Here is a 19,037-nt window from a genome sequence, read left to right as displayed (position 1 = left end):
AGTAATTATGAGAGCATATCTCATTTTATTAGATTAAATATCTCAACAAAATCTTTTTTCAGTTCAAAAAGGAAAATTTTCAGTTCACTATTGATAAAAAATGAGTTAAATCAGTTAACTCCTTTTTCTACTCAAATTGAATCAGTTAACTCCTTATTTTACTCAAATTATATCTGTTAACTCCCTTTAATTTGGAAATCTCCCTTTATGACTGAACTTCAGCTTTAATCCTGACCGCTGATTAAAATTGATCTCAACCATTGATGAATTCTAGGAAAGTCTATTTAAGAGACCCTCATCTCTTCATTTTGAAAGGTTGAATGAGAATTTGCATCGAATTGTTGTTGGAATTCATACTAACATTTTCTCATATTTACCTACGCGAATATCAAGTTTGACCAAAAGTTGACCAGACTTAACCACAGTTGACTAGTTTCGAAAAGAATTTTGAAATAATTAGACGAAATTATTTAATTAAATGAAGTACTTACTTCTAATTAATTAAACAAAGTTATTTAATTAAATGAGAAGCCATTCCTAATTAATTAAATGAAGTTATTTAATTAAATAATAAAAGCGCCTCTAATTAATCAAAAAGTAATTATGAGAGCATATCTCATTTTATTAAATTAAATATCTCAACAAAATCTCTCTTCAGTTCAAAAAGGGAAATTTTCAGTTCACTATTTATCAAAAATGAGTTAAATCAGTTAACTCTTTTTTCTACTCAAATTGAATCAGTTAACTCTTTATTTTACTCAAATTAAATATGTTAACTCCATTTAATTTGGAAATCTTCCTTTATGACTGAACTTCACCTTTAATCCTGACCGCTGATTAAAATCGATCTCAACCGTTGATGAATTCTAGGAATGTCTATTTAAGAGACCCTCATGTCTTCATTTTGAAAGGTTGAATGAGAATTTGCATCGAATTGGTGCTGGAATTTATACTCACATTTGCTCATATTTACATACGCAAAGATCAAGTTTGACTAAAAGTTGACAAGATTTAACCATGGTTGAAATGAGTTGACTAGTTTTGAAATTTTTTTAAAAATAATTAAATGAAACTATTTAATTAAATGGAGTACTTACTTCTAATTAATTAAACAAAGTTATTTAATTAAATGAGAAGCCATTCTTAACTAATTAAATGAAGTTATTTAATTAAATAAGAAAAGTGTCTCTAATTAATTAAACATTACTTAATTAAATAAAAAATGTAATTATGAGAGCATATCTCATTTTATTAAATTAAATATCTCAACAAAATCTCTCTTTAGTTCAAAAAGAGAAATTTTCAGTTCACTATTGATCAAAAATGAGTTAAATGAGTTAACTCCTTTCTCTACTCAAATTGAATTAGTTAACTCCTTCTTTTACTCAAATTAAATCCGTTAACTCTCTTTAATTTGGAAATCTCCCTTTATGACTGAACTTCACCTTTAATCCTGACCGCTAATTAAAATCGTTCTCAACCGTTGATGAATTCAGGAAAAGTCTATTTAATAGACCCTTATCTTTTCATTTTGAAAGGTTGAATGAGAATTTGAATCCAATTGTTGCTGGAATTCATACTCACATTTGCTCATATTCACAAACGCAAAGATCAAGTTTGACCAAAAGTTGACCAGATTTAACCACGGTTGACTTGAGTTGACTAGTTTCAAAAAAAAATTGAAATAATTAAACGAAATTATTTAATTAAATGGAGTACTTACTTCTAATTAATTAAACAAAGTTATTTAATTAAATGAGAAGCCATTCCTAATTAATGAAATATTACTTAATTAAATAGAAAAAGTAATTATGAGAGCATATCTCATTTTATTAAATTAAATATCCCAACAAAATCTCTCTTCAGTTCAAAAAGGGAAATTTCCAGTTCACTATTGATAAAAAATGAGTTAAATCAGTTAACTCTTTTTTCTACTCAAATTGAATCAGTTAACTCCTTATTGTACTCAAATTAAATCTGTTAACTCCCTTTAATTAAAAAATTTCTCTTTATGACTAAACTTCACCTTTACTCCTGACTGTTGATTGAAATCAATCTCAACTATTGATGAATTCCAGGAAAGTCTATTTAAGAGACCCTCATCTCTTCATTTTGAAAGGATGAATGAGAATTTGCATCGAATTGTTGCTGGAATTCATACTCACATTTGCTCATATTCACATACGCAAAAATCAAGTTTGACCAAAAATTGACCAAATTTAACCACGGTTGACTTGGGTCAACTTTTGGTCAAACTTGATCTCTCCGTATGTGAATATGAGCAAACGTGAGTATGAATTCTAGCAAATATTCGATGCAAATTCTCATTCAACCTTTCAAAATGAAGAGATGAGGGTCTCTTAAATAGACTTTCTTGGAATTCATCAACGGTTGAGATCGATTTCAATCAACAACCAGGATTAAAGGTGAAGTTAAGTCTTAAAAAAAGATTTCCAAATTAAAGGGAGTTAACAGATTTAATTTGAGTAAAATAAGGAGTTAACTGATTCAATTTGAGTAGAAAAAGGAGTTAACTAATTTAACTCATTTTTTATCAATAATGAACAAGAAATTTCCCTTTTTGAACTGAAGAGAGATTTTGTTGAGATATTTAATTTAATAAAATGAGATATGCTCTTATAATTACTTTTTTTATTTAATTATATAATCTTTAATTAATTAAAGACACTTTTCTTATTTAATTAAATAACTTCATTTAATTAATTAGGAATGACTTATCATTTAATTAAATAACTTTGTTTAATTAATTAGAAGTAAGTACTCCATTTAATTAAATAATTTAGTTTAATTATTTGAGAATTCCTTTCGAAACTAGTTAACTCAAGTCAACCGTGAAGAAATCTTGTCAACTTTTGGTTAAACTTGATCTCTGTGTATGTGAATATGAGCAAATATGAGTATGAATTCCAGCAACAATTCGATGCAAATTCTCATTCAACCTTTCAAAATGAGGAGATGAGGGTCTCTTAAATAGACTTTCCTGGAATTCATCAACGGTTGAGATCGATTTCAATCAACGGTCACGATTAAATGTGAAGTTCAGTCATAAAGGGAGATTTTCAAATTAAAGGGAGTTAACAGATTTAATTTGAGTAAAATAAGGAGTTAACTGATTCAATTTGAGTAGAAAAAGGAGTTAACTAATTTAACTCATTTTTTATCAATAGTGAACATGAAATTTTCCTTTTTGAACTTAAGAGAGATTTTGTTGAGATATTTAATTTAACAAAATAAGATATGCTCTCATAATTACTTTTTCTATTTAATTAAATAATCTTTAATTACTTAGAGACACTTTTCTTATTTAATTAAATAACTTCATTTAATTAATTAGGAATGGCTTCTCATTTAAATAAATAACTTTGTTTAATTAATTAGAAGTAAGTACTCCATTTAATTAAATAATTTCTTTTAATTATTTTAGAATTCTTTTCGAAACTAGTCAACTCAAGTCAACTGTGGTGAAATCTGGTCAACTTTTGGTCAAACTTGATCTCTGCATATGTGAATATGAGAAAATGTGAGTATGAATTCCAACAACAATTCGATGCAAATTCTCATTCAAACTTTGAAAATGAAGAGATGAGGGTCTCCAACACAAGATATAAGATAACTCAATACCTCTTTCCTTTCTTTCTTCAATACATCCCAAGGTTTGAGAGTAAATAATATAGTCTCACACAACCAACAATTCTCCCTTACATATCCTTTTTTTTTTTTTTTTTTTTTTTTTTTCTTTTTATACATCCATCACAATAATATGCATGAACAAAAAAAAGGTGGTTGAATTGTCTATAACAAGTTTCACACAATGAGAAGACCATTTAACATACATTACGCAAATTTTCCAAAGGACATGGGAGCAATGCAAGGAAATTCTCATAATCTCTTTTTTTTTGTATTATTCATCCTGGTTCAAAGGCTCCACTCGGGAAAGAACCAGTAAGAAAACCCGAGGTCATTGCCCAATACTTCCAAGTTTCCAATCCATTTTACATCATTTTACAACTCACATTAATCTCTACAAACTTCCAACATGTGCTATTTTCCAAATAACTTCAAAATTACAATAAAGGATAATGGGGAAGACAAAACTAAAATAAGGTGGATAATCACAACAACATCAAATCAAACATACACTCCAAACCCGGTTTGCACAATAGATCTATACATGGAATCAAAACAAGGGGGGAGGTGGATTTTCCCAATGGGAGAAGTCAATCACCATTCCATTACATGGCCCTTTCGGGGCTTGAATTTTAAGAATTTTCATTCTATATAAGGCCCTTTCGGGGCTCCAATCACAAGGATACTCATTTTCTCTTCATACACATGATTTCACAACATCAATAAGGAAGGTGATGACAAGTAGGGGCCCATACACCCTACCCTTTTTTCCTTCCTCTCACCATGAAAGGAGACTCTCACCAATGAGGTCCAACTTAAGCCCTACCCCCATACATGGCCACTTCTTCCCTATCCAAGGGTGAGTGATGCCATCACAATCCCCATGAAAACTCAAAGAACAAGGTCTCAACAAAGCAAGGAATGAAATCCAAAACAAGGTAAAATTCCCTCCAATATCCTCCCAATACACCCAACATAAAAAGACAAGAACCTTCACAATACTATAAACAAGATTCACACATGATCTAAAAAAAAAAGAAAGCTAAGCCCATGAGAGAGAAATTCCTACCTCCACAAGTGTTATGGCAACAATGGAAGTTTTTGAGAAGAGCTTCTTTCCTTTCTCTTTCCTTCAATCTTCAAGCTTGCTCTCTAAAACTAGAGATTGGGTAACAACCCTCCACTACTTCCCAAGTGCCTCTAAATAAGAATCTACTTAACTAGGCTTAGGGTAACCCCTTGGTGGAGTCAAGGTCACCAACCTATGAAGTGACAACCAATTTTCGAATTCAAGCAAAGATGGAGTGTTTGAGTGACCATAAAGGTCAACCAAGGAGACTTGGGGAGTGGAAAACACCCCCAACCCAAACCCTTACCCTTAGGGTAATTAATTTTGATGTTTTAAGACTTAAGGATTTAATATGGACAATAAAATTAGGGAAAACAAACTACCAAAAAAAACATACACCTTAAAGATAGACTAGGTAAAAAAAAGAATATAGCACAAAATAAACATGGGGTCCAGCTATTGTCTTCCCATTGGATTTCCTGGCTAAATTTCCTACACACTCATTGCACACGTCAGTAATTCGAGAAGGACATGTACATATATTTATATAAATATGCTTCAACAATTTTTATGAAATTTAAAACATCCATTCTTCTATGACCTATTCATTCATCTCATTCTACTGATTAAAATTAGAGATTCAAAGTGTTAGTTTGCATCCATTCATTTTTTTTTTTCAGCATATACGTTATAAAACATTAAACTACAGAAATCAAATATCTGAAATAAAGCATCATACATCATAATCAGCAAAATAATGTTCAGTGCCACAAAATAATGCTCTGACATATTGAGCCATAAAAAAAAATATAGAGTATCATCGAGGCTAGGATGGGTCGAGGCGAGGCCTCACATCCTCCCCCACTAGGCATGAACTTCCTCCTGGAGTTCATCAAAAAGGTATGGGTACTGAGATTGCATCTGCGTCGTATCCTCCCATGTGGCCGTGACCTCATTGTAGCAATCCCACTGGACCCTAACCTGGTCCAGCTCTCGACCTCGAAGTGCGAGGGTCTGTCGGGCAATAATACGGATGGGCTCCAGCGCTAACTGGCCGTCCGACTCCACCTGCAAAGCATCCCAATCTATAATATGAGACTCATCATAGATATATCTTCTAAGTACTAAAATGTGAAACACATCGTGGATGCGTGACAGGCTAGGTGGCAAAGCTAGACGGTAGGCAACTGGTCCTATCCTCTCTAGGATCTCGAATGGCCCAACAAAACGGGGTGCCAACTTAGAGCCCTTTCCGAATCGAATCGGACTCTTGTTTGGCCGCACCCTCAAGAAAACTCTATCCCCAACCTGATACTCTCGATCCATCCTATTTGCATCAGCATACTTCTTCTGTCGATCCTGTGCCTCGTTCAGGCGCTGCCTAATCAGAATCACCTGCTGCTCCATATCTCTAACTAACTGAGGTCCAATGGAAACTCGATCCTCGATCCTGTCCCAACTCAAAGGCGTCCTGCAAGGTCTCCCATACAGGGCCTCATAAGGCGGCATACCTATGGAGGAATGGTGCCCATTGTTATAGGCAAACTCAACTAGGTGGAGGTATTCCTCCCACTTGACCTGATGATCCATCACGTACATACGCAACATGTCCTCCAACACTTGATTCACACGCTCAGTCTGCCCATCAGTCTGAGGGTGGTATGCTGTACTGAAATTGAGCCTAGTGCCCAAAGCTGAATGCAACTCTCTCCAAAAAGATGAGGTGAATAGTGAGTCCCTATCAGAGATAATCTTACGGGGAATGCCATGAAGTCTGACAGTGTCTCGCAAAAACACCTGAGCTATGTCTCGGGCTGTGTACGTAGTACGCACAGGTGAGAAGTGAGCAACCTTGGTCAATGTGTCAACTGTCACCATAATGGCATCATGACGACGAGAAGACAAAGGAAGACCAACAATAAAGTCCATCGATATAACATCCCACTTCCACTCTGGAATCTTATGAGGCTGAAGGAGCCCACCGGGATGACGATGTTCTGCCTTCACCCTCTGACACTCGAGGCATCTCGCCACTATGTCGGCAATCTGTGCTCTCATGCCTGGCCAATGATACAACTATCTCAAATCTGCATGCAACTTCTTAACACCAGGGTGTGCCGCATAAGGTGCTCTGTGAGCCTCAAGTATGATGAGCTCGCGCAAACCCCCGATGGAAGGTACATACACACGTCCTCTATGATGCAAGAGTCCATCGGACTCCAAGGAATACTCTGAATACTTCCCCTCCAAGGGTCTCTGAGAATGCACAACCTGACTAACCTCTGTAAAAAGCTCATCTGCTAGCAAGTGCTGTAAAATCTGCTCTCTCAAATCGGTGCTCGTAGTCATAGATGAGAGCTCATGGTGCCTTCTACTTAAGGCATCTGCAACTACATTCTCCTTTCCCTTGATGTAATGTACATCAAAATCGTACTCGCAAAGGAACTCCATCCACCTTCTCTGTCTAGCATTCAGGTTTGGCTGCGTGAATAGGTACTGCAAGCTCTGATGGTCGGAATGAAGTTCAAATCTATGACCTAGTAGGAAGTGTCGCCACTTTACTAATGTATGAACCACAGCTGCAAGCTCTAGGTCATGAGTAGGGTAGTTGAGTTCATGAGTCTTCAACTTCCTAGACTCGAAGGAAATAGGCCGACCATCCTGCATAAGCACTGCCCCAATGCCATCCAAAGATGCATCAGTGCACACCACAAAGTCCGCCAATGGGTCTGGTACTGCAAGAATAGGTGCACTCATGAGGGCTCTCTTGAGCTCTAGAAAAGCCCTCTCGCACTTCTCTGTCCATTCAAACTTCTTTCCTTTCCTCTGCAGCGATGTAATGGGGTGTGCCAATCTAGAAAATCCTGCAATGAAGCGTCGATAATAGCCTGCTAATCCCATAAAGCTCCTCACCTCAGTGACACTAGCGGGTGTAGGCCAATCCATGATGGCTCTAATCTTTGATGGGTCTACTGAGATACCCTCACCTGATATGATATGGCCCAAATAATGGATCTCTGATCTGAAGAATGCACACTTCGATAAGCTACCAAACAACTGATTCTCTCTCAGCTTCTGCAACACCTGCCTCAGGTGTTCCTCGTGCTCCTCCTCATCATGAGAATATATCAGGATGTCATCCAGGAACACAACTATGAACTTATCCAAGAAGGTACGAAATACTCCATTCATGAGGCTCATGAATACAGCTGGAGCATTTGTGAGACCGAATGGTACCACTGTGAACTCATAGTGTCCATACCTAGTACGGAAAGCGGTCTTAGGGATATCACTCCCCACAATCCTCAACTGGTGGTAACCTGACTTAAGATCAATTTTTGAAAATACACGAGCACCCTGCAACTGATCAAATAGGTCATCAATTCTGGGAAGGGGATATCGGTTCTTGATGGTTACTTTATTCAATTGCCGATAATCAATGCATAACCTAAGTGATCCATCCTTCTTCTTAACGAAGATCACTGGTGCACCCCAAGGTGACACACTAGGTCGAATATGCCCCTTCTCTAGGAGTTCCTCCAACTGAACCTTTAGTTCACTAAGCTCATGTGTAGTCATCCTGTATGGTGCTCTCGATACTGGTTCCGCGCCTGGCACAAGATCAATATGAAAGTCTACTGCCCTAGGTGGGGGTCTACCAGGGAGCTCTGAAGGAAAAACATCTGCAAACTCCTGTAATATAGGAAAGTCATCAAGGGATGGTTCCCCTTCTGAGCCTTCCTCTCTGTCACTAATGGTGATTGCAAACAGCTGACACCCCTTTCGCATGCATCGCCTAAGCTGCATAGCGGATATCATACGAAGGGATATGGGTCTCTTAACCCCAAGAATCACTCTACTGATACCATCATCATCCACACATTCCACTGTCTTCTGTCGACAATCCAACTTGGCGCTGTGGGAATAAAGCCAATCTATGCCAAGAACAACATCATAAGAACCTAGTGGGGTAATTCGTAGATCAAACACCGTGAATGTGGCTCCCATCTGAATCGGGCAACTATGCACCATGGAACTAACTGACACTCTAGCTCCTGAGGCTAACTCTACCTCCCAACCAACATCTTGTCTAACTGCCACTAGCCCGCAACGCTCCACAGCAAAAGGAGATATAAAGGAGTCAGTAGCTCCTGAATCAAATAAAACTGTAACCATGCTACCCTGAATGATACCTGTAGCCTGATGCTCGGCCTAGCGGTTGTCAACCGCTGCGAATACTCTGTGTGATTTGCCTACATCACCAACTGTCGGCTTTGAAAATGCCCCTCCCTGACCACTGGATGGTTGTCCCTGTGGACACTCTCTAGCTATGTGACCCATGCCACCACAAGTGTAGAATGGTCCCCGTGCATAAGGCCGTGCACCCTGTGAACTAGTCTGTTGTGGCCCTCCTGACCTGCTAGACCCACTGAAACCACCCCTAGAAGACTGCTGAGACTTCGCTGGCTGAGACTGTGGGGCCTGTACTTTCTGATCCTGCTTCGGACCCTGTGAGTACCACTGCTTGGGCTTGGAGCCCTGATAACCCTGTGAGGGTTTTTGGTGCTGCTGCTGCTAAGGTTTCTGTTGCTGAGACTGTTGGCCCTTAGAGGACCCTGCGGAGTAGTTCTGATTCCCCTTCCAAGGGGGTTTCTGCTGGGTAGAGTTTCGGTTCTGAGACTGATCTCGTGACTCCTGTCTACTCCGAGTATCCTCTGCAACCAAGGCCATCTCAACTACCTGTCTGAAAGTAGTAGGAAAAGCCATGCGCACTGGACCCTGAAGAGAGAAATTTAGGCCCATGATAAATCTATGCACATGCTGTTTCTCGTCCTTCATGTACTCGACATAAGGAAGGAGCTCGAGAAACCTGCTCTCATACTGAGCTACAGTGAGACCTCTCTGATGGAGAGAATGAAACTCCTCTATCTGCTTCTGCCTGAAATGCTCAGACAGGAATCTCTCTCTGAATCTCTCCAAAAAAGTCTCCCATGTGAGGGTATCCATGCTCATCCCTCCGATCGTCTCCTCCTGATGCCACCAATTGGAGGCATCTCCTCTCAACTGATGGACTGCAACACGTGCCTTCAGATTACTCCCATAGGGACGTAATCCAAAACACCGCTGGAGGCTCTGAAACCAAGCCTCTGCCACTGTCCCCTCTGTGGAACCGGCAAAAAGTGGGGGTCCAAGACGTATCAGCTCTCTGATGTCATCCCCTATGTGTCTAGGAGGTCTCTCGGGTGGTGGTACTCTCTGATGAATGGATTCCCCCTCGTGCTCACCTTGTCCCTCATCCTGCCTCGGTGGGGGACTCCTACTCCTCTCTCTACCACCAGGATCCTGTGCTTCCCTTTCGGGAACCTGCTGAACTGGCTCTGCTACAGGTGGGGGTAGTCTCTGCTGAACTACACCAATCAGTGTCTGAAGGGCATCCAAAATGTCCTGATTCGGGTTCTGAGGTGGTGGTGGTGGTGGTGGAGGTGGTGGTCCATCCTCCTGTCTGACTCCACTACCTCTCGCCCTACGACCTCTACCTCGGTGGTTGTTCCATGTAACAGGAGGCATCCTACACAATGAAAGTTTTTAATTAATTTCAGAAGCATAGTGGTTAAGGTTCCTAGTGTTGAAACTAGGCTCTGATACCAAAATGTCATGCCCAAAAAATTATGGCCAAAAAAACACACCAATTTTTTTTTTTTTTTTTTAATTTAAATGTATTTATTTAAACTTAAGTGCACTAAGTTGATACGGTAAGTTCACATGAAACAAGGATGCCAAGAAGGTGGTTACACGAACTCTTAACAATCAATTGATTCAGTTAACAGCTACTCTTATTTAATTAGAAGACCCAATTAATTGATAGATTTAATAAATACCTTTAAAAGATTTACACTCTAAGAACATTAGTAAATTCCTTAAATACAATTTATTTCAATTTTTTTACATATGAATTTGTCGTCAACTTCGACAAGGAGTAAAACTAAAATTATCATTCATTTTATGAGTTAATCTGGATTGCATGACCCTCCAATAGACATAGATCAATTTTAAACTATAAAATTCTAATGTTTAAGACTTATAAATTTAAACCACATTTTACTAATCCCGAAAATAAAACTTCCCATTAAGAATTGCTAATCGACTAATTAAACTTAATTAAGTTATCCTTAACTACATTAAATAATAACTATATTGCATTCACAGAATTTAATAATTAACGTTAAAAATTAACAATTAATAAATAAACAGATAAAACTATTTTAGAACGATTCTTTAATTAATAATATTCATTAATTATTAAATTCGCTAAGCTAAAATTATTAAATTTATAAGTTGATAATGAACTTCATTAATACACATTATAATTTAAACTAATAATTAAATATATAAAAAAAAAACTACTACCAACTAATTTCAACTAAACTATATAAACGAAAATTTAATTTTAACTAAACTATATAAATGAAAATTTAATTTTAACTAAACTATAAAAAAAAATTTTAAAAAAATAATAAAAAAAAAATTTAAAACACCGCCCCACGCATATATATGCGTGGGGAATCCCACGCAATATATGCGTGGGCCTCACGCATACACATGCGTGGGGATCCCATGCATTTAAATTCGTGGTCCTCACGCATGTGTATGCGTGGGGTCAACCACGCATACAGTACAGGGGCCGCCGGGTACGAGCCGCAGGCTCTGCCCGAAAATTCAAAAGAAATTTTTTTTTTATAATTTTTTTTTGATGGGTTGTATTAAATAAGGTAGGTCGCCCACCCTTTGAAGCCTTATAATAGGAGGGTGATTTACTATAATTTATTGACTGTAATAGAGGGGTCTCCCCTATTTTTTTTTGCCCATACATTTTCCAGCAAGTTTGAGCACCTACAGGCCTCTAATTTTTTTTTTTTTTTTTTTTTTTTTGGAGTTTAAGTCTTTATCAAATTTCTCCATTGATCTTGAGACATGGGTGCCAATAGATTGATGAGTCTATACAATGCATAATACATCTTGAACACAACCGTAATTTAATCAAATGATTTGCTTATAACATTTTTTTTTTTAAAACTTACTTTAGTTTCTCTTCCTTTGTTGTTGGATCAATACAATTCTATTTTCTTTCACATACAAATGCAACAACTGCATATGAATCCAATTTTATACATAATGCAACTAATTACTCTATGGGAATGGAAAATAGAAAGATCACAATGGATGTTTAAATTCTCTATAATTTCATATGCATATATTTTCTCCATACCATTCTAATGTCTATTTGAACTCAGCCTTTCCTAACATAATTCCTTCATATACAAGATTAACATTCAACATTCTCAATCCATCACACAAGATATAAGATAACTCAATACCTCTTTCCTTTCTTTCTTCAATACATCCCAAGGTTTGAGAGTAAATAATATAGTCTCACACAACCAACAATTCTCCCTTACATATCCATTTTTTTTTATTTTATTTTTTTTTCTTTTTATACATCCATCACAATAATATGCATGAACAAAAAAAAGGTGGTTGAATTGTCTATAACAAGTTTCACACAATGAGAAGACCATTTAACATACATTACGCAAATTTTCCAAAGGACATGGGAGCAATGCAAGGAAATTCTCATAATCTCTTTTTTTTTGTATTATTCATCCTGGTTCAAAGGCTCCACTCGGGAAAGAACCAGTAAGAAAACCCGAGGTCATTGCCCAATACTTCCAAGTTTCCAATCCATTTTACATCATTTTACAACTCACATAAATCTCTACAAACTTCCAACATGTGCTATTTTCCAAATAACTTCAAAATTACAATAAAGGATAATGGGGAAGACAAAACTAAAATAAGGTGGATAATCATAACAACATCAAATCAAACATACACTCCAAACCCGGTTTGCACAATAGATCTATACATGGAATCAAAACAAGGGGGGAGGTGGATTTTCCCAATGGGAGAAGTCAATCACCATTCCATTACATGGCCCTTTCGGGGCTTGAATTTTAAGAATTTTCATTCTATATAAGGCCCTTTCGGGGCTCCAATCACAAGGATACTCATTTTCTCTTCATACACATGATTTCACAACATCAATAAGGAAGGTGATGACAAGTAGGGGCCCATACACCCTACCCTTTTTTCCTTCCTCTCACCATGAAAGGAGACTCTCACCAATGAGGTCCAACTTAAGCCCTACCCCCATACATGGCCACTTCTTCCCTATCCAAGGGTGAGTGATGCCATCACAATCCCCATGAAAACTCAAAGAACAAGGTCTCAACAAAGCAAGGAATGAAATCCAAAACAAGGTAAAATTCCCTCCAATATCCTCCCAATACACCCAACATAAAAAGACAAGAACCTTCACAATACTATAAACAAGATTCACACATGATCTAAAAAAAAAAGAAAGCTAAGCCCATGAGAGAGAAATTCCTACCTCCACAAGTGTTATGGCAACAATGGAAGTTTTTGAGAAGAGCTTCTTTCCTTTCTCTTTCCTTCAATCTTCAAGCTTGCTCTCTAAAACTAGAGATTGGGTAACAACCCTCCACTACTTCCCAAGTGCCTCTAAATAAGAATCTACTTAACTAGGCTTAGGGTAACCCCTTGGTGGAGTCAAGGTCACCAACCTATGAAGTGACAACCAATTTTCGAATTCAAGCAAAGATGGAGTGTTTGAGTGACCATAAAGGTCAACCAAGGAGACTTGGGGAGTGGAAAACACTCCCAACCCAAACCCTTACCCTTAGGGTAATTAATTTTGAAGTTTTAAGACTTAAGGATTTAATATGGACAATAAAACTAGGGAAAACAAACTACCAAAAAAAACATACACCTTAAAGATGGACTAGGTAAAAAAAAGAATATAGCACAAAATAAACATGGGGTCCAGCTTTTGTCTTCCCATTGGATTTCCTGGCTAAATTTCCTGCACACTCATTGCACACATCAGTAATTCGAGAAGCACATGTACATATATATATAAAAATACGCTTCAACAATTTTTATGAAATTTAAAACATCCATTCTTCTATGACCTATTCATTCATCTCATTCTACTCATTAAAATTAGAGATTCAAAGTGTTAGTTTGCATCCATTCATTTTTTTTTTCAGCATATACGTTATAAAACATTAAACTATAGAAATCAAATATCTGAAATAAAGCATCATACATCATAATCAGCAAAATAATGTTCAGTGCCACAAAATAATGCTCTGACATATCGAGCCATAAAAAAAATATATAGAGTATCATCGAGGCTAGGATGGGTCGAGGCGAGGCCTCACATAAAGGTGAAGTTCAATCATAAAGGGAGATTTTCAAATTAAAGGGAGTTAACAGATTTAATTTGAGTGAAATAAGAAGTTAATTGATTCAATTTGAGTAGAAAAAGGAGGTAACTGATTTAACTCATTTTTTATCAATAGTGAATTGGAAATTTTCCTTTCTGAACTGAAGAGAGATTTTGTTGAGATATTTAATTTAATAGAATGAGATATGCTCTCATAATTACTTTTTCTATTTAATTAAATAATCTTTAATTAATTAGAAACACTTTTCTTATTTAATTAAATAACTTCATTTAATTAATTAGGAATGGCTTCTCATTTAATTGAATAACTTTTTTTAATTAATTAGAAGTAAGTTCTCCATTCAAATAAATAATTTCGTTTAATGATTTAAGAATTCCTTTCGAAACTATTCAACTCAAGTCAACCGTGGTGAAATCAGATCAACTTTTGGTCAAACTTGATCTTTGCGTATGTGAATATGAGCAAATGTGAGTATGAATTCCAGCAACAATTCGATGCAAATTCTCATTCAACCTTTCAAAATGAAGAGATGAGGGTCTCTTAAATAGACTTTCATGGAATTCATCGACGGTTGAGATCGATTTCAATCAACAGTCAAGATTAAAGGTGAAGTTTAGTCATAAAGGGAGATTTTCAAATTAAAGTGAGTTAACAGATCTAATTTGAGTAAAATAAGGAGTTAACGGATTCAATTTGAGTAGAAAAAGGATTTAACTCATTTAACTCATTTTTTATCAATATTGAATTGGAAATTTCCATTTTTGAACTGAAGAGAGATTTTCTTGTGCTATTTAATTTAATAAAATGAAATATGCTCTCTTAATTACTTTTTCTATTTAATTAAACAATCTTTAATTAATTAGAGACACTTTTCTTATTTAATTAAATAACTTCATTTAATTAGTTAGGAATGGCTTCTCATTTAATTAAATAACTTTGTTTAATTAATTAGAAGTAAGTACTCCATTTAATTAAATAATTTCGTTTAATTATTTGAATTTTTTTTTCGAAACTAGTCAACTCAAGTCAACCGTAGTGAAATCTGGTCAACTTTTAATCAAAGTTGATCTCTGTGTATGTGATAATGAGCAAGTGTGAGTATGAATTCCAGCAACAATTCGATGCAAATTGTCATTCAACCTTTCAAAATGAAGAGATGAGGGTCTCTTAAATAGAATTTCCTAGAATTCATCAATGGTTGAGATCGATTTCAATCAACCGTCAAGATTAAAGGTGAAGTTCAGTCACAAAGGAAGATTTCCAAATTAAAGAGAGTTAACAGATTTAATTTGAGTAAAATAAGAAGTTAACTGATTCAATTTGAGTAGAAAAAGGAGTTACCTAATTTAACTCATTTTTTATCAATAGTGAATAGGAAATTTCCCTTTTTGAACTGAAGAGAGATTTTGATGAGATATTTAATTTAATAAAATGAGATATGCTCTCATAATTACTTTTTCTATTTAATTAAATAATCTTTAATTAATTAGAGACACATTTCTTAATTAATTAAATAACTTCATTTAATTATTTAGGAATGGCTTCTCATTTAATTAAATAACTTTGTTTAATTAATTAGAAGTAAATACTCCATTTAATTAAATAATTTTGTTTAATTATTTCAAAATTCCTTACGAAACTATTCAACTCAAGTCAATCGTGGTGAAATTTGGTCAACTTTTGGTCAAAGTTGATCTCTGCGTATGTGAATATGAGCAAATGTGAGTATGAATTCCAGCAACAATTCGATGCAAATTCTCATTCAACCTTTCAAAATGAAGAGATGAGGGTCTGTTAAATAGACTTTCCTGAAATTCATCAACGGTTGAGATTGATTTTAATCAACGGTCAGAATTAAAGGTGAAGTTCAGTCATAAAGGTGAGATTTCCAAATTAAAGGGTGTTAACAGATTTAATTTGAGTAAAATAAGGAGTTAACTGATTCAATTTGAGTAGAAAAAGGAGCTAACTGATTTAACTCATTTTTTATCAATAGTGAATTGGAAATTTCGCTTTTTGAACTAAAGAGAGATTTTGTTGAGATATTTAATTTAATAGAATGAGATATGCTCTCATAATTACTTTTTCTATTTAATTAAATAATCTTTATTTAATTAGAGACACTTTTCATATTTAATTAAATAACTTCATTTAATTAATTAGGAATGGCTTCTCATTTAATTGAATAACTTTGTTTAATTAATTAGAAGTAAGTACTCCATTTAATTAAATAATTTCGTTTAATTATTTCAAAATTCTTTTAGAAACAAGTCAACTCAAGACAACCGTGGTTAAATCTTGTCAACTTTTTGTTAAACTTGATCTTTGCATATGTGAATATGAGCAAATGTGTGTATGAATTTCAGCAACAAGTCGATGCAAATTCTTTTTCAACCTTTCAAAATGAAGAGATGAGGGTCTCTTAAGTAGACTTCTCCTAAAATTCATCAACGGTTTAGATCGATTTCAATCAAAGGTCAAGATTAAAGGTGAAGTACAGTCATAAAGGGAGATTTCCAAATTAAAGGGAGTTAATAGATTTAATTTTTAGTTAAATAAGGAGTTAATTGATTTAATTTGAGTAGAAAAAAGAGTTAACTCATTTAACTCATTTTTTATCAATAGTGAACTGGAAATTTCCTTTTTTGAACTAAAGAGAGATTTTCTTAAGATATTTAATTTAATAAAATGAGATATGCTCTCATAATTACTTTTTCTATTTAATTAAATAATCTTTAATTAATTAGAGACACTTTTCTTATTTAATTAAATAACTTCATTTAATCAATTAGGAATGGCTTCTCATTTAATTAAATAACTTTGTTTGATTAATTAGATGTAAGTACTCCATTTAATTAAATAATTTCGTTTAACTATTTCAAAATTTTTTTTGAAATTAGTCAACTCAAGTCAACTGTGGTTAAATTTGGTCAACTTTTGGTCAAACTTGATCTCTGAGTATGTGAATATGAGCAAATCTGAGTACGAATTCTAGCAACAATTCGATGCAAATTCTCATTCAACCTTTCAAAATGAAGAGATAGGGGTCTCTTAAGTAGACTTTCCTGAAATTCAACGATGGTTGAGATCGATTTCAATCAACAGTCAGGATTAAAGTTGAAGTTCAGTCATAAAGGGAGATTTCCAAATTAAAGGGAGTTAACAGATTTAATTTAAGTAAAATAAGGAGTTAACTAATTCAATTTGAGTAGAAAAAGGAGTTAACTGATTTAACTCATTTTTTATCAATAGTGAACTGGAAATTTCCCTTTTTTAACTTAAGAGAGATTTTGTTGAGATATTTAATTTAATAAAATGAGATATGCTCTCATAATTACTTTTTCTATTTAATTAAATAATTTTAAATTAATTAGAGAAACTTTTGTTATTTAATTAAATAACTTTATTTAATTAATTAGGAATGGTTTCTCATTTAATTAAATAACTTTATTTAATTAATTAGAAGTATGTACTCCATTTAATTAAATAATTTTTTTTAATTATTTCAAAATTCTTTTCGAAACTAGTCAACTCAAGTAAACTGTGGTTAAATCTGGTCAACTTTTGGTCAAACTTGATCTTTGCGTATGTGAATATGAGCAAATGTGAGTATGAATTCCAGCAACAATTCGATGCAAATTCTCATTCAACCTTTCAAAATGAAGAGATGAGGGTCTCTTAAATAGACTTTCCTGGAATTCATCAACAATTGAGATCGATTTCAATCAACGGTCAGGATTAAATGTGAAGTTCAGTCATAAAGGGAGATTTCCAAATTAAAGAGAGTTAACAGATTTAATTTGAGTAAAATAAGGAGTTAACTAATTCAATTTGAGTAGCAAAATGAGTTAACTGATTTAACTCATTTTTGATCAATAGTGAACTTGAAATTTTCTTTTTTGAACTGAAGAGAGATTTTGTTGGGATATTTAATTTAATAAAATGAGATATGGTCTCATAATTACTTTTTCTATTTAATTAAATAATCTTTAATTAATTAGAAACCCTTTTATTATTTAATTAAATAACTTCATTTAATTAAGTAGGAATGGCTTCTCATTTAATTAAATAACTTTATTTAATTAATTAGAAGTAGGTACTCCATTTAATTAAATAATTTCATTTAATTATTTCAAAATTCTTTTCGAAACTAATCAACTCAAGTCAACCGTGGTTAAATCTGGTCAACTTTTGGTCAAACTTGATCTCTGCGTATGTGAATATGAGAAAATGTGTGTATGAATTCCAGCAACAATTCGATGCAAATTCTCATTCAACCTTTCAAAATGAAGAGATGAGGGTCTCTTAAATAGACTTTCTTGGAATTCATCAACTGTTGAGATCGATTTCAATCAACGGTCAGGATTAAAGGTGAAGTTCAGTCATAAAGAGAGATTTCCAAATGAAAGGGAGTTAACAGATTTAATTTGAGTAAAATAAGGTGTTAACTGATTCAATTTGAGTAGAAAAAGGAGTTAACTGATTTAACTCATTTTTGATCAATAATGAACTGAAAATTTCCCTTTTTGAATTGAAGAGAGATTTTGTTGAGATATTTAATTTAATAAAATGAGATAAGCTCTCATAATTACTTTTTCTATTTAATTAAATAATCTTTAATTAATTAGAGACAATTTTCTTATTTAATTAAATAACTGCATTTAGTTAATTAGGAATGGCTTCTCATTTAATTAAATAAATTTTTTTAATTAATTGGAAGTAAGTTCTCCATTTAATTAAATAATTTCGTTTAATTATTTAAAAATTCTTTTCAAAACTAGTCAACTCATGTAAATCGTGGTTAAATCTGGCCAAGTTTTGGTCAAACTTGATCTCTACGTATGTGAATAGGAGCAAATGTGAGTATGAATTCCAACAACAATTCGATGCAAATTCTCATTCAACCTTTCAAAATGAAGAGATCAGGGTCTCTTAAATAGACTTTCCTGAAACTCATCAATGGTTGAGATCGATTTCAATCAACGGTCAGG

The sequence above is a fragment of the Cupressus sempervirens genome, chromosome 11 (genome assembly GCF_028749045.1).
Source record: "Cupressus sempervirens isolate cs-2001-9-10 chromosome 11, ASM2874904v1, whole genome shotgun sequence".
NCBI classification, from domain to species: domain Eukaryota; kingdom Viridiplantae; phylum Streptophyta; class Pinopsida; order Cupressales; family Cupressaceae; genus Cupressus; species Cupressus sempervirens.
This window is presented reverse-complemented; position numbering follows the sequence as displayed.